Source organism: Herpailurus yagouaroundi, unplaced genomic scaffold (assembly GCF_014898765.1).
Source record: "Herpailurus yagouaroundi ecotype Mexico unplaced genomic scaffold, PumYag 250, whole genome shotgun sequence".
NCBI lineage: Eukaryota > Metazoa > Chordata > Mammalia > Carnivora > Felidae > Herpailurus > Herpailurus yagouaroundi.
The window spans coordinates 19,287,922-19,309,595 of NW_024412467.1; the positions used below are offsets into that span (position 1 = coordinate 19,287,922).

The following is a 21,674-nucleotide window of genomic DNA, read 5'->3' on the forward strand; positions in this document are numbered from 1 at the left end:
CCCACGGGGCTGGTAGCTGCAGCCACTAAGCCAGGGCTGCTCTGTTTTTTCTCAACGGTGAACACGTCCCAGCTCTTCTTCAATGTCAAAGTGTTTTCCCATGAACGCCAGGGGTAGCATTTCCCAGCCTTATCAGCCCTAGCAACCAGAAGCCCGGTTTCCAGGAAAGCAGCCACTCGATCCAACCTGGTGAAACCCACTCCCCAGCTCAGCAACTGACATGGCATTTATGCCCCAGCACTCAACAGCCCAGTGTTTTTTTAGCTGTGGCCACATGACATCATTTCCAATTGGCCAGCCTTTCTCCTCCTCCTCCCCCATACAGCCTCACCCCACCCCACCCCCTTCTCCTCCCTGCGGCTCAGGGTGGTATTTTGTGGAGTAGTGGGAAAGCTTTGGGCTTTTTTGGGGGGCTCATTCCCTTTGTTTCTCAAAATATCCCTGGCCCTGGCTGCTCTAATCTCTTCCCTGAGTAGAGACAGCGAGGCTCCTGCTCCAGGAACACAGCCTGCTCCCTGAGACAGCATTCTGGCTCAGCCCTGGGGGGCCCGGCCTGGGTGGCCCTCAGGAAGACCTTCTCCTTCAGTGGGGGTGCCTCCCTCCCTGGTGTGAAATGGAACACTGTTTCTCAGAACCCCGCATCCTGTGAAGCCCTTGGGAAAAAATAACCTCGATGCCCACAGGCGATTGTTCAGTACTTCCCACGCCTGACACTTGTCTTTGAGTAAGTCTGGTGGCGCTCTGGCCGGCCCCGCAACAGCGGGACTGTGTCTTGTGATATGAAGAGGTTCTTTTCCTAACCATATATGTCTCCCCAAGAGCACCAATAAATAATGTGGTTGCTCGGCCTGGGTTGTCTTTCCCTAGCTGGCCCAGGAGCCCTCTGGCCCCTGCTCGCGGCTTCTCCTGTTTCAATTTCCATGTCCTCTCCGATTTGTAACTCAAGGAGCTCCCAGGCTTAGGAACAGATGACGAGCTGGCCACTCCTGGCTGTGGCACCTGGGGAAGGGGCGATGGGCAATGACTTGCAGGCACACTCCCGGCTCCCTGGCCCCGGCTGCCGTGACACACTGCAAGGTGAGCAAGGATGTGTGCTGGGGGGTGGGGTTCTTGGGTGCCAAACCCAGAGGATGTGGCAAGGTCAAGCGAGTGAGTAATGAGATGGGGAGATGTGGAAGAGTATTTCTCACAGCAGAATCTTCCAGACAGTCCTCCCAACACACCCTCATATTCCACCTGCGTCTCCTGCCAGAAGGGGGTCCGCTGAGTGAATACTAGAGTTTGAAGACCTTTCAAACCCATCACGTACCAGCTCTTTATTTCACACATGGAGAAACTAAAGCCCAGAGGAGAAAGAACTTGTCCCAAGTCAGGGTAGAGCTGGGGTTTGACCCAGCTTCCTCCCAGAGCTGTTATTCCGCACATGTAAGAGCTCAGGGGCTGCCCCTCTGCCCCCCCCCCCCCCCCCCCCCCCGGCCCCCCCCGTGTGTGTCCGTACCGCGCCCAGGAAGGGGAGTGCACACTGAGACGGGGTGAGGGCGAGCTACAAGATTAAAGGCCGTGGAAATCATGGATTTCGTCCTTCAAGCCTGGTCCCTGTACCCCCAGCTCTAATGACCCATTCCAAAGTGATGGATTTTTCCTTCTGGTTCAAATTAAATCCCCACCCTCTTAGACCTGGGGGAGAGCACAGGCAGAGCTCCAGGTTCGGGCAACTGGGGAGAACACTGTGGGCTCTTCATTGCCTCCAGCTGTTCTTTTATCATTGAGTGCCTGGAGTGGAGGGAGCCAAAAGGGCCATGAGGGCGAAACATGCCATTTGGGAAGTGGCTGGCAATGCTGTTGTTGGTGGCCAAGCGGTTACAGTGACAGCCAGGACATCCCTAGGCTCTGATTTATCCTATCCCTGAGCACCGGAGTGCAAATTTCTGAGAAGGCCCCTAAAGGTGACAAAAGCTGAGAGCAGCTTTGGGCTTTGAGGGGCATCTTCCCTCAGAGCTCTGGAATGCAGCGTATTTGTTTATCTCCTGCACAGTTCGTGCCTGCCCACCCTATCCACCTCTGCTTTCTCCTGAGCTCAGCATGCCATTGGCATTTAATAAATGTGAAAAAATAGCAACATGGGAGCCACTGACCTTCACATAAAGGCCTTTGAGACCATTGCCAGAACGGTTCCTCCTTCACGAGGCCAGACAACGATAGCCTGGAAGAGGAAAAGAGAAACACGCCCCCAGCACTGGGGCCACGGACGCCGGGGTCCGGGAGTGGTGTGGAGTTTGCAGCCAGGGCTTAGAGGCCACAATATGTGGAATGGGGCCAAATGCTCTCACAGAGATGCCTGGGCTCTCTGCCCTTTGCAAAGCAAGGACGGTGGCTTCGCTCCACCTCACCCTACCCCTCCAGACGTTTCTATGCTCTGCAGGCCAATGGGAGTCACGCATGCGTGGTGATCCAACATTTCAGATCCAAGCACTGGATCAAAGCTGGGGCACTTCTCTCCCCCTCTCTACTGTGCCTGTCTGTCCTTCACAAAATCCCTTCCACCATCATTAGGCTGAGACTTCCTTGTCTGGTGGTAAAGGCAGGGGGTACTGGGGTTTTCCAGCCAGTCTGAGTCAGGTTTCAATCTCTTCCTTTTTTTAAAAAAATTATACAACCTTTTCTTTACCCACAAGTCCTGGTCAGTGGAGTCTAGGCAAAGTATTCTTTTTCCACCTGCTCTCTCCCTTCCTCTTTTTCTTCTTCCCTAAAGACTGGAAAAGGTGAATATTGTAGAGGGAGGGATCTGTGTCTTCTGAGGGCCTGGAATTAGAAGGCCAGCTTTATGTAATTTATTTAACCTTGCTTTCTAATCGAATTGACAGGCAAGGCCATTGAGATTTGGGGAGAGTAAGTGGGCAGCCAGGGTCAGCAGCTGGCTGGGGGACAAGGTTGCATCCTGGCCAATCATATGGGGGCTCACAATGTCACAGGCGTGACTCGCTAGATCCCTTTTCTTCTCAATGACAGTGTTGTAAGAAGGGTGGCCGTGGTTAGCCCTGTTTTACAGGTGAGGCAACTGAGGCTCAGCAAAGTTAACTACCTTCCTAAAATTGTCACTTCAGTTTCTGAGCCACTGTCACAGCAGCAATGGCTATTTTCCGGGAACCCTGGACATTATGGATGGCTGGACTGTTGGTGTGACCAGCCACCCCTGTTTGCCCAGGACACTCCCAGTCTCAGCAGTGAAAGTGCCATGTCCTGGAAAACCCCTCAGTTTTGGCAGGCCGGACAGGGAGGTCCTCTCACTGACAGCTCTTCCATCGTTTACTCTGTCTTCTTGCCTCCCCACGGTGCATCATCTGTCTCTCTTGATCTTCACAGCAACACACTGTTAACTTCCCTTGTTGTCTTGGGAAAGGCAGAGGGGGCTCTGGAGGTGGAGAGCAGGTGCTAGTTCATGGGTTTTTTTCCAGGATTACAGGGAGAAATGTAGCACAGTGCTGGGAAGGCAATGAATGCCCATGACATGGCCACTCCTGGTACTAGCTTAATGTGGTGCAGACGATGGAAGGATGGAAGGGGCAACCAAGAGTGACAGCAAAACTGGGGGCTCTGGTGCGGTGCAAGGGAGCTCTGAGTGAGCCGCCTCTGTTTGCTGAGTTCCTCCTCAGGAAATGCCGGGCACTTCCTCCATCACCGGGTCCTTGAGGCTGTGACTAGGTCCAAGAGGCAGGCTGTAGGACACGGGTTGCAGTGAGGAAACCCAGGCACAGGGAGGCCAGCAATTGCCTAAGCAAGGATGTGGGGAGCGAGGAGTTGAATCCAAAGCTATGCTCTTAATTGTGGGATGGGGCTGCCTCTTAGCGGGGGAAAAAGGATGGGGAGGAAAGTGCTTGAGAGGGACCTTGAAAAAAGCACATGCAGGAAGAAGCAGAGAAAACTGAATCTCTGTGGGAGCCGGGAGTATGAAGAGGGCTCTCTGTGCCATGAGCATTCCCACCTGCCAGGCATTGCTCTGTGCCTTCCCATATATTAACCCCATTTCAAACCTCCCCAGTTCCTGTGAGGTTGCTATCATCATCATCACCATCATCATTTCTAGTTTACAAATGAGAAGGATGAGGCACAGAGGGGTAAAGTCACTTGCCCAAGGTCACATCTCTAGTAAATGACTTAGCTAGGATTCAAACTTGTCTGATGGTGAAGGACTAGTGGAGTTTTTTCCCCTCCTCCTCCTCCTAATTTTTTTTAAGTTTATTTATTTATTTTGAAAGAGACAGAGACAGCATGAGCAGGGGAGGGGCAGAGACAGAGGGAGAGATAGAAAATCCTAAGCAGGCTCTGCACTGCCAGCGTAGAGCCCGATGCAGGGCTCAAACTCACAAACTGTGAGATTATGACCTGAGCTGAAATCCAGAGTCAGATGCTTAACCGAGTGAGCCACCCAGGCGCTCCTCCTCCTCTTCTTCTTTAAAAATTACACAACATTTTATTATTTACTGGCAAGGTCAGTGGAGTTCAGGCAAAATCTTCTTTTTCAGACAGCTCTCTCTCTTCCTTTTTTAGGTTCTTTTCTAAAGGCTGAGAAAGGGTGAATATTTCAGCCCCTCTTCTGTGCTGCCTTTTTTCTGGCTCAGGCCCACCATGGAGCAGGGCTTGCATGTGGGGGTGGGAAGTTGGTGACTGGTAATCCCGTGTGTGTGAGTGAATGTGTGTGCGTTCAGATCAAAGTTGCTCCAGGAAAACATTTGGATCCTGGAGCTGGAAGGTCAACCCTGCCTCGCCTCGCTCCTTTGTCGTTCATCTCTAAACCTTCATCAAGCCTTCATGGTTAGTCTGTTTGCAGGAGCACAGGGAAAGTGCCAAACCCTGAGATCACCTGTTGGCTTTGTCCCAACTCGCTGCTCAGGAAAGTAGCCTTTGTGCATCCCCTGCACCTGTGTCTGATGGGAAATGAGGGGTGGGAGGAACACATCAGGAAAGAGCCTGTGCTGGTTGTGGGTTCCATGCCCTAGGGGAAGCTCTTGCTCTGCCCCACCCTTCTGGACAAAGGGGAGCCCTGCCTCACCTCTTCTCAATGTTACCCTTGCAACCACCTCTTCACTCTGGCCCATTACTCCCCTGCCTCCACCTGTTCCCCCTCCCTAAGTCTGCACAGGGCTCGTCCTGGAACCAGTGGAACCAGCCCCGCTGTGAACAGCATAACCATGAATGAACCACACATCAACAGGTTGAAATGGATGAACGACAAAAGCCTGATACCAGCCACAGTTGATGGTCTACCTTGTAATGAAATACAGAATCACCTTCTGCATAGCGGGGAGTCCTGTTTCAAGTAGCTTTCACCCTGGAAGCTCTCTTCCTGCCAGTAAGTTAGGTAATTAGATCTATACCAGAGCGATGGAGAGAAGCCATTTCCAGGTAGAATGCATTTTGCAGAGCAACCAGTAAAGAAGAAGAAACTGCCTAAACTGGAGCATTGCATGGGTATCTAGTGATTATGCTTCATAACAATACAGAGAATTAATCTTTACAGCTCATAGTAAGTACCCCATAGAAAGCTTTGAATAAATGAGTAGAAACTCTGTTTTTATATCTGAAGTTGGAGCAAGTAGACTGAGAAACAGAATTCTATGTGATCAGAATATCAATGCTGTTACAAAATTGTGATTATTCTAATCTAGACTGACTTGAAAGGTAGAGCAGTTTGTGATACCTAGAAATAGATTATTCTAGATATCTAGAAATAGATCATGAAACCAAGGTAATGAAAGAAAAGAATCAGCCATTGATATACATCGCTTTGCGGGAATTGGCTAAAAGCAGGTGCTGTGGATTAGTGCACAGGTTATGTACTGCCCAACGTCAGAATGTACTCTTCACGGTGACTACAATACGCAGGGTGTTTTGCAAGGTTATGGCTCTGGATAAGTGTTTTCCCAATCTCTTAGTGAAGGATATTTAGAAAATGAGTAGCAGAACAAAACAGTGCATGTTATTTGGTTTGTCTACACATATATTTATGTTTGTCTTAATAGTTTAACAAATTGTGTATAATTCACTCATGTGGATTCGATCATTAAAATTTTTTTTGGTTATGAAATAATTATGGATAGATTTACAGGAAGTTGCAAAACAATGTATAAGGAGGTCCCATGTACCTCCAGTTTTGCCCAGTGGTAACATCTTGCAGAACTAGACATAATATCAAAATCAGGAAACTGACAATTGTGCAATCCACCAAATGTATTCAGATTTCAGAGGTTTTACATGTAGTCATATACGTGAGTGTGTGTGTGTGCTTGTGTGTGTGATAAGATGTATGTATACTTGTGTGATACACACACACACGCACACATCTTATACACACATCTAATGTCTTATCGCATTAAACAGGTGGTAGATTTTTGTAATCACTACCACAATTAAAGTACAGAACTGGTCCATCCTCAAGGATCTCTCCCATCCCGCTATACCTTCCTCCATCCCTAACACCTAGTAACCACTAATCTGTTCTCCAACTGTATAATTTTGTTATTTCTTTTTTTTTAAGTGTTTATTTATTTTTCAAGAGAGAGACAGAGACAGCGCATGAGCAAGGGAGGGGCAGAGTGAAAGGGAAACACAGAATCTGAAGCAGGCTCTAGACTCCAAGCTGTCAACACAGAGCCCAATGCCAGGCTTGAACTCACAGACCGTGAGATCATGACCTGATCCTAAGTCGGATGCTTAACCAACTGAGCCACCCAGGTGCCCCAGTTATTTCAAGAATGTTATATAAATCAATTTTTTTTAATGTCTATTATTTTAAAACCAATTCTTTTGCAACAGCGTTCTGGCGTAGGGATTTCTACACAAGTGTTTCTAAGGAAAAGTGGTTGAACTTGAGAGACTCAACTGATAGAGAAGTCAAGAATATGGTAGTTGGAGATACAGGACAGGAAACCAAGAGAGCACTTTTATTTATTAAGCACTTACTGTGTGCCAGATGCTGTTCTAAGGTTTTGTGTGGGCTGCCTGCAGAATGGTACCTGGAGGGGCTGCCTTCTCTTTGGGGTCCTTGCCCTCCCCTCACCCAACATACACTCATAGGTCCTTTGTGTACGCACTTCATATTGGGTCACCATCCCCCAGAGAGTAGGAGTGTCTCTTCCTACTCTGAGAGCTAGGCATCAACCATAGGGTCTCTGGCCACTGAGTTGTTCAGGTTTGAGTTTCCCTCCCCTTGGGTTCTGAGCAAGCTCTGACTGCCCAGGGAGCTGCATGCCATTCCTCTGTTTATGGTCCTTGGATTGTCCTTGCTTCTACCTCCCAGCTGCTAGAACCAAATGCTATCTGGCAGCTGGACGCAGGTGGCCTTCACTATTGGCATCATGTCCTGTAGCCACTTGGCTGCCTCAAGGTTCTCACCTCTGAAGACCTAGAGAGAAACACACAACCATTCTTGACACCCTCAGCATTTACAGGAATGAAAGATTAATGGAGAGGAACTCATTGTTCTAAATCCCCAGCTGGATATGAGATTTAGGAAATTCCCTTCTTGAGGTTATTAAGTCTCAGTGGTTTGGTGAGTCTAAGTTTCTAGTGACATAACATAATTGGCCTATTATCCAGGAACTTGGGGCTGAATTAGCACAAACTGACATTGAGGGACTTTAGACCCAGGATGGATTATTGGCATGGGTGGTTCTTATGTTGGGAGATCTTTGAAAACAGAAGTGAACGAGGTGGGCCTGAACGGTTGGGTGCCATCTTGTCTGAAGTAAAGGCATAAAGTAAATATTACCTGAGAGCCTTTGTTGCACTTTGATTTTGCAAAATACCTATTATATGTAAGTGGACCTATGGCCTGAGGCAGAGAAGATACAATCTTGGTGTTACAACTTTGCCTGGACACCAGTGAATATACTACAGCTATTCTGTAGGCCGGATCCTCTGGTATTATACTTCAATGGAGATCTGAGTACTAGATTGGATATTGACAACCATTTTGGAGTCAGGACACTTGTCACTGTTTGATTAGCCCTGTGGATAAGTACCTCATGTTGGCTAGCATTAATATTTTATTTATTAAGGCAAATAATACTTGATTGTGTTGTGAATTACAACAGGAGATAGTCTGCATTTAACCATCCTTTCTGTTAGAATCTGAGGCCATGAAGCTGGAAGTCACAAAGACTGGTATTTGAGTTCACAACTCATATACGGAGAGGAATGGATCATTGTGTTATTGCCACTGGGCACATTAAAAACCATGTGATCACTTTCACACCAAATGGTAGGCACTTTGGTGACTTCGGACATTTACTGGTGACTCATTAAACTATTGGTCTTCAATTCTTTGCCTTGGAAACCCCCTCTTTCTCGGGCCCCTCCTTATTGTAGTTAAAATAGCTTAAAGTCCTTGTGAATCCTTCAAGGGCAAAAATGGATGGATTCCCTCTAGAGTAGATTCCAAATCAAAGCAAACAACATTAAAGCAAAGTCCAAAGCATTTTGATCAGAAATGAAATGTTGAGGAATATTTTGTTTATAAATAAAAGCTCTGTGATGCATTGGCAGTGTGGTTTATCTGTAAAGAGAAGTCTTTGGATTTATAACTCAGACTCACTGTGCACCCCTTTTATTTCATGGCAAGTGTCTTTCTGGCAAGAAGTACATTAAAGACTCCCATCTCTTATTTACAATCCTAAGATCCAGAAAGCTATGAAAACCAAACGCATTTTGTATACCTAATACCACTTGCCAACAAAATCTGACCTGAACTGACTTGAAACTATTAATAGGCTTTATTTATCTCCCTTATCATGAATCTTCATGTTTCATTGCAGAAATATTGTTTGCATATGGGGCAGTGCTCCTCTGTGAGTGTTGTTATACAATATGGGGTATATACACCCCATTATCTTTCTAAGAATCGGAAAAATTCTGAATTCTGTAACACAGCTGCCCCAGCGGTTTTAGATAAGGGATTGTGGACTTGCAGCACAATCATTTTTTTTTTGTCCATGCTACGCAAATATCAGATCCTGTTTTTGATAGGTGATGGGACCCAACCAGATGGCCGAGCTTGTCAGGCTTCTAGTTCCCTGTCACTGACAAAGTCTAAGGCAACATGATCCCATGTTAAACCCCAGGGCTCCAGCGCTTCCTGTGCCTTCCTCTGCCCTGCCCAGAGTTCGAGTACTGGCAGCATTGCCTTTAGGCTGGCAGGACACAGAGGTGGCTGCAGCACTGTGAGCCTGCATTTCCAGGGGGCCTTTTCCAGCCCCTCCCACAGCTTCTCCATCTGGAGGCAGGGAGTAGGTGGCGAGTGCCAGGCTCACTGCTGCCAAGGCTTTCCCTGGAGCGCATGAGACCTTAACGGTAAACCCACAGAGCCACTCATTCATTGATTTGTCAATGCATTCATTAACTCAGTTAACATTGTGCACCTTTTGTGAGCTAGGTGTATTTTATTGAGATCCTTGTACAAAGTGAGAGAGAGAGAAAGAGAGAGAGTGAAGCTTGGACTCAATTAAGATTTTCCTAGGCAATGTTTCATAGAATTCAAGAGGTTCTATTAAATCTTTATTAAATCTGTTAATGGGTTTTAGAGGAAAAAGATTTCCATGACCAAGTAAGTCTAGAAAGTGATGAACTAAGCAGAGTTAAACAGGTTTCTGTAAAGTAATGTGTGTGCTAAACATCCCAAAGGGGGCATTAGCATTGACCAAGGAATGCTATGTATTTCCCAGCTCACGTTATTTTTGCATTCCATGGAGGTGTAGGAGAAATTCTGTAGGTGACAGAGCCGAATGACTCCATGAAGCAATGTGAAAAGTTTCCACCATGCTCTGTCTCTGCCATTGTGCCTCTTCCAACTACTCTGAAACAATAAAAAAGTGCAGGTGGCCACCTGGGCTAGCGTTGCAAAGGAATGCTCTTCTGGGATCGTATGATCTTGAAAAGTAATAGTCCTTTGAGAGCAACTTCCAACTGAATCTCTTTGAACTTTTTAAAATTCCCTGGACAGCTTGCCTTCCATGGTATTGAACAACACAGCACAAAAAACCATTATTGCTCCCTGACCTGTTAGCATTTTAGGAACCAAGATTTCTCATGATCCAAGGCTAAATGGAGGAGGACAGAAGGAGTCCTGTGTTCATGAATGGTCTTAACAGTTAACATCTATCTTAGGAAAATCGACAAACAAGCACCAGTGTAATATTTTAGGAGATTCTCCAGAGTTAAAATGTGAGTTTTACTGATGGAGTTAAAACAAAAATTTCTGATAATGCATGGGACAACGTTTTGTCAGAGATAAGGTGTATGTAGTCTTGAGTAGGATGGGAGTAGATTAGATTCTTTAGTGTTTTCTTTCTTTCTTTCTTTCTTTCTTTCTTTCTTTCTTTCTTTCTTTCTTTCCTTCTTTCTAAATATTTATTTATTTTGAGAAAGAGTGAATGGAAGAGGGGCAGAGAGAGAACCCTAAGCATACTCCATGCTCTCAGCATGGAGCCTGATGCAGGGCTCAAACTCATGAACTATGAGATCATGACCTGAGCCAAAATCAAGAGTCAGATGCTTAACCCACCGAGCCACCCAGGCATCCCAGCATTTATTTCTGAATTGAACTTGGGTTCTTTTACCATGTTTGTGATTGTAGCTGTTGTTATACTTATTTCTGCCACTGACTTGCTCTCTGATGGGAATTATGTCACTTTATTTCTCTTTGATTTTATGGTGCCTTAGTTTCTCCAGAGGCAAATGAGGATTTGTGAGTATTTATGGAGAAATCCCTGTGAAATTGGGAATACTCATAGAGTGGAAAATTGTAGCTAGTATGAAATGACTTTTTTTTTTTGTTTTCAGGGATCACTGTGTAGTAGAGCACTCAATAAAAAATGTGGCAGGAATGTAAGAATGCTGGTCCACTAGGGCCAGCCTCTTCTGTCTCCTCACCTAGTGAATCTCTCAGTGGTCAATGGAGATTTGTAGCACTTGTTGAGTACATAAATAATTGCTTAATGACCCTCAGAAGGAAGGAAGGAAGGAAGGAAGGAAGGAAGGAAGGAAGGAAGGAAAGAGGAGAGGAAAGAGGAGAGGAAAGAGGAGAGGAAGGAAGGAACAATGGAGCAAACCATCTTCTGAGCTAGCAGGTAACAGAGTGTCACCGTTATTCTTTTCTCGTCATGGAATTCAGGAGACGCGTGAACTTTTTCCTTCACAATTCTTTCCAAATATTATGAAATATATTTCAATATTAGGAAATATTATTTGATCATGACTTTCATTGGTTCACTACATTTTATAAGAATATACATTTCCCATTTTTATTCTTTGTGTCCCCGAAAACCTGTGTCCTTTAGTAGTGAGGTCAGCCCCCATTTGGCCTGTGGGTTAACTGACTTGATCTGCATACTACTAATATTTAAATCACTTGATCCTTTCGAAATAGTCTATGCAAACCCAAGTGACCTCAGCGCAACAGACATTTTTCTTCTCTAATTGTAGGAGAGCCAAGTTCACTCTGTTCCTGGACCCTCCGCCTCACATTGCCCCGCATTTCCTTCTCCTTGAGGGGCCATGGCATGGAAGTCAAGGATTTGTGGTCCACAAAAAAGAACACCACACCTAGACCCAGGAGACAAGAGGTCGAATGCCACCCTAGCTACTCACTCATCCTTCATGGGGTCTTGGGCAAATCTCTCTGCTTTTCTAGCCTTACATTACCCCACAGGACTGTCCTGGAACGCAATAAGCTCAGTGTGGCATGCTTTGCTTTTCCCTGGTAGAATGCCACAGAAAGCCCAGGGCAGGGGCAAGTGGTGCTAAGTCTACACTGTGGCCACACACACCCCCATGTCTAGGAGTTCCCAACCCTCTGGAGCTGAGGATGCATCTCTGAGCAGCCTGAGCTGACTAGAGCCCACATCTTTTGCCACAACCCCCGCTTTAACAGAGGGGGAAAAAAGTATTGCCACCTACGTGTCTTTTGATTCTGGGAGCCGCGAGATCTAGGGTTCTGGACTGGAGTCTGAAGTATGTTAGTCCCAGTTCTCTGCATTTCATTTTCTCTATCTGTAACCTCAGGAAAGTGGACCTAGTCATCTTTAACACTGAGTTCTTCCACATCTCCTAAGCACTGTTTTTAATACTTATTGTGTAATAACAGTACACAGGTACAATTTGCAATGCCCATTTTCCAGAATAAGAAACTGAGTCTCCGACTGGTTCACAGAGGCAATAAGCAGCAGATCCCATTTTTAGCCAGGAAGTCAGACTTGAGGCTGCTGAGTACCGACTTCACTGCCTCCTTTAATTAAGTGATTTTGGGGGCAAATTTACCCCCCCTCCCCCCATCAGGGACTCCTCACCCCTGGGCTTTTGGGATATAAAAATAATGAACCCACTTCTCAGGGAACTTCCTGAGAAGTTTTCTGAGAATTGTTGTTTTCTGCATTTACTTAATTAATCAGGTGCCCCAGGCCTCATGATGGGATGTGCCTGGTCCTTTTCTGGTCTTCGCCAGTTAGCTCTAAAAGTCCTCGAACACATATTGGTATAAAAAGGCAACCTTTTATCTTCGGTTTGTTGTGCTTTTCCTTTAATTTCTGAGCATAACAATGAGTGTACTTAAAGACAAAGATACTGGTTTTATAAACCACCAGCTTATGAGCCATTCTGCTGTGGTCCTGTTGCATCTGATAAAGACTTCATCATTTGAACAACCAAATCTGGGCATTTCAAGAGACAGACGTACCAGACAGCTATTCAGAGCTGAGTTGTTTTGCAAGGAGAGGCTGGATCCTTTGAAGCCAGAGTGCCCAATTCTGCTTTCTGAGGTGTGTGCACGGTTCCTCTAAATGCCAGCTTTGTGTGCATATCTGAGGGCTGGGAAGAAGATGTGACGCTGGTGATGAGGGCGTGCCTTGTGCACCCAAAGCTGAGCTATTTTCCTGTCCCTGCCCACACCAGGTCCTTTCCTCCTCTGCGGGATCCCCCCTGTGCTCACCTAGAGATAAGGCAGCACAGACGTTTGCCCGGAGGCTAAAAGACCACCTTGTCTGTACTCCTGGCAGCCTGCAGGCTCGTGACTGGACCTGCTTGGCCACCAGTCCCACCCCGGGTGCCCAGCTTCTCCTATTTCAAAAGAAACCCCTGCTTGAATAAAGCCCAGGAGGAAATGAGTTCAGAGGGAGGGAGGTGTCTCATTTCCAGAAAAGGCTTCAGATTCAGACTCTGACCTCACCTGTCCGTCCACCTGCAAAGGGCCCATTGAAATCAAGGCATCCTAGACCTTGGCCCAGCCTCTGAGTCACTAGGAAACTCTTTCCTTGTCTTCACTCCTGGCCCTGGGTACTTTTTGTAGAGAGAGCTTTCTCTTGCTGTTTCCAAGCTAAAGCATCTTTTTCTTATACTCTCTGCCTTTCTGTAGCAGGAAAAGACTCCAGATCGCAATGACATGATTTATATTGGTTCCCAGTCAGGCATCAGGAACTTCTGAGTGGAAGGTGGAAATCCAAAGGGAGGTTGAGTGCCTAGCCCCTAAGTGTCCCTGATTGAGAACCACTGCCCCCAGAGCCGCGTTCAGCCATTGTGAAAGTGTCTCTCTCACAGAGGTTGGGTACTATAAAATGAGACCTCAAATCTCTGACTTACTCCCTTCAGGCTGTGTTGTATCAGGGTTGCAATGCCCCCACATCTGTATCCAGCTGAGCTGGGAGTCCTTATTCTGACAGCCTCAGGTGAATGCTTTCCCGGGGAGAAGTCGGTGCATGGCCTGCAGAGCAGAGCCCGTCAGGGTGCAGATCTGGATCACAGCCCTCACTTTTAGGCTCTTGGTTTCCTTAGATGCACAGGGAGTTCATATACATGATAAGATAAAGACTAGGGGTGCCTGCGTGGTTCAGTCAGTTAAGCGTCTGATGCTTGATTTTGGCTCAGGTCATGATCTCACAGTTTGTGGGTTTGAGCCGCATATCTGGCTCCGTATTGAAGGCAAAGAGCCTGCTTGGGATTCTCTCTCTCCCTTTCTCTCTCTGCCCGTCCCCTGCTTGTGCTCACTCACTCTTTCTCCTCTCTCTCAAAACAAATAAATATTTTTTTAAAAAGATAAAGATGAAAACTGGTAATAGCGAATATTTGCTGAGTATCAGGCATTTGACCCATTGCTTCATGTTCATTTTCTTCTTTAACGTGCACAACTCCATGAAGCAAGCACCTCTTCTGTGCCCATTTTATGGATGAGGAAGTGAGGTGTATACATAAGTTATGTGTCAGCCTCACACAACTGGGAATTTGTCAAATTTAGATCCAAAACATGATCTTTTTTGACTCCTTGTGATAACCTCACTCTATTATTTTTGGAATCAACCAAAGGTCTATCTATCTATCTATCTATCATCTATCATCGATGTATCTATGTATCAAGCATCTATCATTTATTTGGAGAAGGATCTACTTTTCACTTCCTTGAATCCTTGAGATCACCTGATGATAGAGGGGTTATTTCTAGAGCTGGCAGGGTAGAGGGGTGGTGGGCAGCCTGATCCCAGATCCTCTCCTTGCCAGAAATCCTTGCACGACTTAATCTGGGGTGAGACTATCCTGTTGCCGATCTACCAGTTAAGGCCCTGAGATCGACCAATACAGCCACATCTGCCCAGTTGGGGAGGAGTAACATTTTTTTGCTCAGGGGACTCCTCCCATCCCCTCAGTCTTTACACCAGCTCTAGCCCCCCACCCCCTACCCCTGCAACTTGAGTGTCTCCCTTCCTCCAACACCTCTTGGCTCTCACCTGACCTCACATGGGGCCACATCTGGATGATCTTCCAGGGTCATCCATCAACACGGAGAGATTAGAGTTCTCTGATGGTGCTTTCTTGTCATCAGTCTGTGTGTGTGTGTGTGTGTGTGTGTGCGTGCATGAAATAGCTTTACCAAGATAATTTACGTACCACAAAATTCACCTATTTAAAGCCCACAAATCAATGGTTTTTAGTATATTCAGAGGTGTTCAACCATTGCTACAGTCCATTTTAGAACATGTTCAACATTTAAGAAGAAACCCCTTTAAGTATTCCCTTTACCTGTCCCATTCCTGTCCTGGGGCAGCAATGAGCTGCCAATCTACTTTCTCCCTCTTTTTCTTTCTTTCTGTTTTAATTTTCTAAGCAGACAGGGAGAGGAGTGAAGTGAAGGCCTCTTCTCTTGCCATAGAAGCTATGATCATTTGCATGAGAATGTGGACTTGCCCCTGGTATAACAATCCCTCTCCAAGAGGGGGCTCAGCAAGGTGGGAGGTCAGAGGTCACGTGGCCATTCACCACCCAAGACTAAAGCTCCTGCTGTCTTCCTCTGCCCATTGGACTGGAGGATTCCAGGAGACACCTCTTCCCCAGGGGTGTTGCCAAAAAGCCAATGGGAGTGCAGACACTGGGGCCTCCAGGCAGCATTAGAAGTGAAGGTGGATGGTGCCAAGGCTGGAAGGAAACTAAGAAGTCCTTAGGGCCCATTTATGGCCCATTTCTGGATCTGGGAACTGAGGCTCAGAGAGCTTAAGATGGGACTGGCATCCAGGTGTCTGGAAATCCTGGGCTTGGCTTTCTTGCAGCAGAATAGGCAAACAGCTGGCCAAACCCGGTCAGGAGAGGTTTTTTTTAGTTTATTTTATTTTTTTTATTTGCAGGGCCAGCGGGGCAGAGGGAGAGAGAGAATCTTAAGAAGGTTCCATGCTCAATGCAAAGCCCAAGGCTGGGCTCAATCCCATAACCCTGGGATCATGACCTGAGCTGAAATCAAGAGTTGAATGCTCAACCTACTGAGCCACCCAGACACGCCTGGGCTGCGAGAGTTTAAAAGGAATCTTCCGGGGGTGTGAACCGAACATGGGGAGAAAGGCACCAGTGCCTTGTGATTGGAAAGCAAAGCACTGTCTGGGAGGGTCTCCCCACAAAACTCTATTGGCTACTTACTGACTGAAAGCAGGGAATGATTTTATGAGGGAAAAACCCAGCCACCCAGCTGGCCAGCAGACCAAGAGTGCAATACCGCAGGTGGGACATGTGGGCCCAGGGTGCCCCAGAGGTGCTCCAGGACAGCTGGTGTCACTTCCGAGGCTGGCTGGGGAGGAAAGATTGGGCTGACCCTGCTGGGGCTCAACTAAAGAATGAAAGGTCATGCTCTTGAGATTGTAGGGGACAGGAGAGGCAAAAAAAGAAAAAAAAAAAGGCTGTGTGGTTTCTGTATTGATGGAGTCTATATACAAGGCATGATCTTGGATTGGGTTGTGAACCAGAAAGGGAAAGGTAACATGGTGGGAACCAGTGGTGGAAACTGAATGGGGTTTCTGGTTTGGAAGCCAGTACCATTATCAAAGTCCATTTCCTGCTGTAAATGACTGTACTGTGGTTATGCAGGAGAGTGTCTTTGCTTTTGGGAAATACACACAGGAGTATGTAGGAGGGATGGGGCATCAGGTTTACAGCTTGCTTCCAAATAGTTCAGAAAGGGAACCAATGGAGATGGGGCGGGGGGAGGAGAGAGGGAGGAAGGGAGAAAGAGAAAGAGAGAGAGGGGGCAAATGGGGTAATCTGGGTGAAGGGGATATGGTAGTTCTTTGTACTACTCTTACAACTTTTCTGTAATGTGGAATTATTTCAAAATAAGAAAAAAAAAAAAAAAGGAAACCAGAGAGTCCCCTCCCAAAACCCCAGTCCAAACCAAACCAAGAAAGCACAATAAAAATCCTCAGGAGACCATTTAGTGCCCTCATCCTTGTCATTAGAAAGATTTCTAGGGAGGGATTTTAAAAATATTTATAAAAATATTTTTTATTTATATTACTTAAAAGTTCTTATTATTTCAAAATGTTTCTTAATTTAATGATTTTTTTAACGTTTATTTATTTTTGAGACAGAGAGAGACAGAGCATGAATGGGGGAGGGTCAGAGAGAGGGAGACACAGAATCTGAAACAGGCTCCAGGCTCTGAGCTGTCAGCACAGAGCCCGACGCAGGGCTCGAACTCACGGACTGCGAGATCATGACCTGAGCCGAAGTCGGCCACTTAACCAACTGAGCCACCCAGGTGCCCCAAAATGTATCTTAATTTAAAGTCTCCAGAGGAGAAATTTCTCTTGGATGTTTTCAGGTTCAAAGGTGTACTGGGAGGAGGGGTGCCTGGGTGACTCAGTGGGTTAAGCATTTGACTTCCACTCAGGTCATGATCTCATGGTTGAAAGTTCCAGTCCCACTTTGGGATTACACTGCTGTTATCCCAAAGCCTGCTTCGCTTTGGATCCTCTGTTCCCCTCTCTTTCTGTCCCTTCCCTGCTTGTGCAGGGGTATATTCCCTTGAATATACCATTATTCAGGGGATAATGGTATCCCCTGAATGGTATTCAGGGCATAACTTGTTTTTAATAGTAAAAGTGCTCTGGGAACTGGGAGTGACGAATTGTGTGTTCACTCCTCGTGAGCATAGGGAACCCTCATGCTTCCTCCACTTGAGCTATTGGAAGGCCCAGAAAGGACCAGCTGGCCCATGGGAGTTGGGTTAATGAGTAGTGATTTCCAGACTGAGGCAACACATCTCCCTGGGTGGTTAGGATGCTATTATTTAGCCCAACGACATAACTGAAGCAGTTGTTTTGAGACATGCCTAGACTGAACCAGGAGCATGTAAATTTAATAATAATCCCTTGCTTCTCAGACACAGGTGTGTGTGTGTGTGTGTGTGCACTCACCTTTACCTATACTGGTGTACACATGTGTGCACACACATTCTCATCTGTTGCACAGAACCTGGAGACCCCCACACTATGGTTGTGCCCAGGACCTGTCCCACTTCTCTCTGTTCCTACCCCTTTGTGCTCCCTTCTGTAGTGCAGAAGCTGAAGTTTGCAAATTACATTGTCCAGATTCTCTTGTCATTTCGGGTCCTGTCAGTGTCTGCATGGCAAGTGCTGTCCTGTGATTGGAAGGAGACAAGACTTTTTGTCTTGTTGCCTCTGGAAGTGGCAGTGGCAGCAAAATTGGGGCTTTTTGGTTCCTGCCCAGGCAGTGCACTTTCAACAACTGTGGCAGCCTCAGGAGGAGAGCTTGGGGTCTGAGCTCCCACTACATCAGCTGAGTGTGGGGTCCTGGCCTGCTGCAGTGGTGGGTGGTGAGAGGCAGGCACTCCAGCAGCTACTGGGGGCAGCCCTGTGGGCTCTGGTGATCCTACTTTTAATCTTTGACTTCAGCCCTAGACTTGGTAGCAGATTCCTAATGTTATTTATCTCTGGATAACCTTACCTTTTCTCCTCATTTTCTCAGCTCTTCCAATATTTTGTTGATCACTCCCTATATTAAATTCCTTCTGTTGGAAACACCTGGAGTGGTTTCTGATCCTGCAGGTTTTGAGGACTAGATGGAAAATTTTTGTCTTGACACCTTGATGATTACCAAATGGTTAGTAGCTATGGAGCAAGACAGTTTGGGTGAGGAATGTCTTGTTTTTGTGCTTATTTCTGATGCTAATAATTTAATGGGGTAGAGCAGGTCTGCTGTATTTATCTCTGATTTTTTTATTGTCCTTGTGACATTTGATGCAATTAAATACTTTTTATTTACACTGTCACCCAAGTACCTGTTTCCAGCCAGGCTCACAGCAGTGTTTCTTACCTTCCACAATGTTAATAGAACCTCCATCACACTTCAAAGCCTCCTCTTGGCTTATAATTTGGATTTCAATTCTTTATCTCTCCTTGACTTTATTCCTCCATTGATTTACTCATCCTTTTGTAATTAACTATCTCATTCAACCAACAAAAATTTCAACTCTAAATAGATGTTACTGTGAGCATCTAGTATGTATGATTCAACATAGTAGACTAGTATGAACCCCCAGTATGAATCTGGAAACACAGGGAGCTATATGAACACACTTACTGTCCTCATGAGCCTACTGGTTGGTGTAGCTGATGGGCCAGGCAATTTCTAGGTGGTGTGAGGAGGCCTTCAATATGGGGCACACTAAGCTTTCACCCACTTTTTCATTAAAAGGCATATCCTTGTTGGGGCATCTGGGTGGCTCAGCTGGTTGAGCTTCCCACTTTGGCTCAGGTCATAATCTCACAGTTCATGGGTTTCAGCCCCCTGTTGGGCTTGCTGCTGTCCGTGCAGAGCCTTCTTTGGATCCTCTGTCCCCCTCTCTCTACTCCTCCCCACTCTCACTCACTCTGTCTCTCGAAAATAAATAAACATTTTTTAAAAAGGCATATCCTTGGTATTCCCCCACGAAATGCACATGAGTCTCCATGATCCACTGTACCTCACACACAAGAAAGCACTGGTCTGGTCTGATGTAGAACATAATTCAACAAATGATTAATGTAGTTAAAATAAAAATAAATAAAATCTGGAGGCAATAGTTTTCCAAATAGGGTATGAGAGTCTGAGACTAACAGGCAACCCAAGAGTAGAAGAGTTGTCAGTGGCCTTCCAGCTGCCCTGATGGTCTGCAGACCAAGACAGTCCACCCTCCTGCCCTGAACTGAGGGGCAGGAGTTGACATGTCCCATTTTCCTCTAGTGCCCAGAATTCCTGGAACTACTGAAATCATATCTATCTCTTTTTCAAACACTCTTTATGGCTCAGCCCAGTTAGATAACTCAACTGTGCATTGACGTAAGTCCACCTAATGTATTTGGTGATATTATTTTCTCTTTCTTACTGTTTCTTGTATTGTGTTTTTTTTTTTTTTTTACCTTACTGAAAACTACCTTTACTTTTGAGCCGACTGCTCTTCTTCCCCCCCATACTCCTTTTCCCCAAAGAAGGAGACAAGAGTGAAAGTGGCACAGGAGACTGGATGTGCCCACTTTGTTGAATATGGGCTAGAGGTTGTCCCTCTACTGTGTCCAGCCCTTTGTCTAAGGAGAGGCATTGGTGAGAAAGCAGGCTTCCCTGGTCAGTGTGATAACCTGGGAGGAGGTGGGTGCTCTGAACTCTGTCTTGGAAGCTCTAGAGGCTCAAGGGAGGCAGCTGATTTCTAAATGGAGATGGAGTGTAAGAAAAGAGGGCATGCGAGTGCATTCCAGCTGAGTAAAGTGTGAAGTATAAGGACCCCAGGTCAGAGAGCCCAGGACATTTGCCAAAGTCCTACAATAAATCTTGGTCCCTGGGGAGGGGAAGGTGGGAGTTGGGGTTGGAACAAGTGGTGAGGGTCTTATATGATATGCTAAGGAATTTGGATACCATCAACAGATTTTTCAGGAGGGGTCTTCCCCAGTGAAATTTGTATTGTAGAGCAAACACATCACACCAGCCAACTATCCCAGGTAGAAAATGGGGAGTAACCTTGTCAGGCAGGACACAAACTCAGAATCCTCCATCTGAGAGATGACAGATGACAGTGGCTCAGGACAGAGGTAGTGGAACTGTGTGTGGGCTTTTCTTTCAGAGATTTTCTGAATTTTGGTCAGTTTTGATGTTTTTAGTCTTGGAAAGATCTTTTAATTTTCCTTGGACACTCAGATAAGCTTGCAAAACACTTTCAGTGCCAAGGACTCAGAGGCATGTGGGTCATTTCATCCCCCCCCCCCCCCAAAGAAATGGGTTTAGAGTCTTTTGGTGAACTGGTGTTTGGCAGCAAACAATACCCAGAAAAATTATTTTGCGAGGAGTAGGTTGTTGGTGCTTTGACCCTTGACATCTATTCTAAAAAATTAAGATTAGAAAACAGCCTTGGGTTCAACCTCCACGGGAAACGAAGCAGAAAGAGTACTTGGTGAATAACTATCAGGACCCCAGCAAAATCTTTGTGAGGAGGAGAGCATGGAAATAAGAGGCAACAAGGCTTGATTCTTGTCCCATGTGATTTACCATAAGGTGGGACAATGAAACATCACACGTTATGTTATGTAATTAAGTGGTAGAGATTTTGTGGCCAGGATGGAGCTAAGTGACTGGAAGCTGCTGCGTGAAGGAGGGCTTGCAGGAGCCCTCAGGGGCTGCAGAGAGAGACAGGAGAAGGTGTGCAGACAATGAGAAAGTGACGCACAGGGGCTGGGCAGGAAGACACCTGCCCCAGGGGCTCTGGGCTGGGCCAGTGTCAGCTCCAAATAGAGCTGCTGCGCACAAAGCTTTCACAAAGATCACGCGCTCAAAAGAAGCTGGCATCTTACTGTTTTGAGTGATGATTCCACGTCCTTCTCAAAGTGTTAAATAGTCCTGGGCCAAGAATTTGGATAGGAAATGCAACCCTGATGTTGGCGTGGCTTTACAAGAAAGGGCGGGCTTGTGCTGGGGCTGCTTGGCTCCCCATGGAGGCAGATTCTCTCTTCTCATCCTCAGATACGTCCATAGTCCCTGGAAAGGGAATCTGTGGACCCTTTTTCTGGGAGTTGTGCTGGTTCCAGATAGGTTGAGGGGTTTTAAGGAGGAATGGATCTAAGGGGTGCCTGGGTGGCTCAGTCGGTTAAGTGTCTGACTTCGGCTCAGGTCATGATCTAACGGTTTGTAAGTTTGAGCCCCACATCAGGCTCTGTGCTGACAGCTCAGAGCCTGGAGCCTGCTTTAGATTCTGTGTCTCCCCCTCTCTCTGTCCCTCCCCTGCTCATGTTCTATCTCTCCGTGTCTCTCAATAATAAATAAACATTAAAAAAAATTAAGGAGGAATGGATCCATTTCTCCCTTTTCCAGCTCTCTCCACCCAGGGGGCA

General features: G+C 46.4%; 1 long non-coding RNA gene across 1 annotated transcript in view; it reads left to right on the forward strand.

The window, feature by feature from the left end:
- Positions 1–921: 921 nt before the first annotated feature.
- The window catches only part of LOC121020501 (uncharacterized), a 48,731-nt gene continuing 27,978 nt past the window's right edge, over positions 922–21,674 (forward strand). Inside the window, exon 1 of the long non-coding RNA XR_005786164.1 lies at positions 922–1,077. This is a non-coding gene — a long non-coding RNA (uncharacterized LOC121020501). The remainder of the gene's footprint in view (positions 1,078–21,674) is intronic.